At 60.1% G+C, this 652-nt stretch overlaps 1 protein-coding gene across 1 annotated transcript in view; it reads left to right on the forward strand.

Moving 5' to 3' along the window:
* The window catches only part of RRAS (related RAS viral (r-ras) oncogene homolog), a gene marked incomplete at its 5' end in the record, with an annotated part of 3,620 nt that overhangs the window by 807 nt on the left and 2,161 nt on the right, over nt 1-652 (forward strand). The gene's annotated exons all lie outside the window — the stretch shown is intronic.

Raw genomic sequence — 652 nt, forward strand, 5'->3', positions numbered from 1 at the left:
TCAGAAACCGGCTACCCCCCAAAAAAACAGTCTCCATGGAAGAAGCCCCCAGATTCTTGACACCCCCAGAAATAGCTACTCCTGAGGAGTGTCTCTGACCCCATAAATGCATGTCAGGGTCCCTAAGACTCTAGACACGCACTTCCATTCTAGTACAAACTCCCAGTGTGCCCAGATTTCCCTCTCCTAGTTCTCACCCCTGAGTTTCCTTCTTGTGAGGTGCGCTGAAGACACCCTCCTAATCCCCCCAGGGCCTGGTCCCCACCTCCTCCTTCCAGGACAGGCCCTCACCAAGCACCACCCCCAGCAGACAGGGTGCAGCCCTAAGACCCCCAGCGGCCAGATCACCCCTTCTCTGCTGAAACGCCACCCCATTCCCAAGGGAAACCTCTCTCCCGCCTCAGAGAAACCCTAGAAAGGTGTCTGCTCCTGAGAAGATAGTGCAGAGGCTCCTGGGCCCCAGACCCCTCAAGAGACCGCCCCCCCGCCCCCAAGTGCCTGCATGGGAGCCGTTGCCTGTATAGAGCAAAGCCCCCCCAGCCCTGGGCCCCTTGTCCCAGGGGCAGACCCGAAACTGCTCAAAAGCCTGGCTGGAGACGGGCGGGACCCAGGCAGGAAGGGAGGGGCCCAGCCTGCAGGAGGGGCAGTTTCT

The sequence above is a fragment of the Myotis davidii genome, unplaced genomic scaffold (assembly GCF_000327345.1).
Source record: "Myotis davidii unplaced genomic scaffold, ASM32734v1 scaffold2100, whole genome shotgun sequence".
NCBI lineage: Eukaryota > Metazoa > Chordata > Mammalia > Chiroptera > Vespertilionidae > Myotis > Myotis davidii.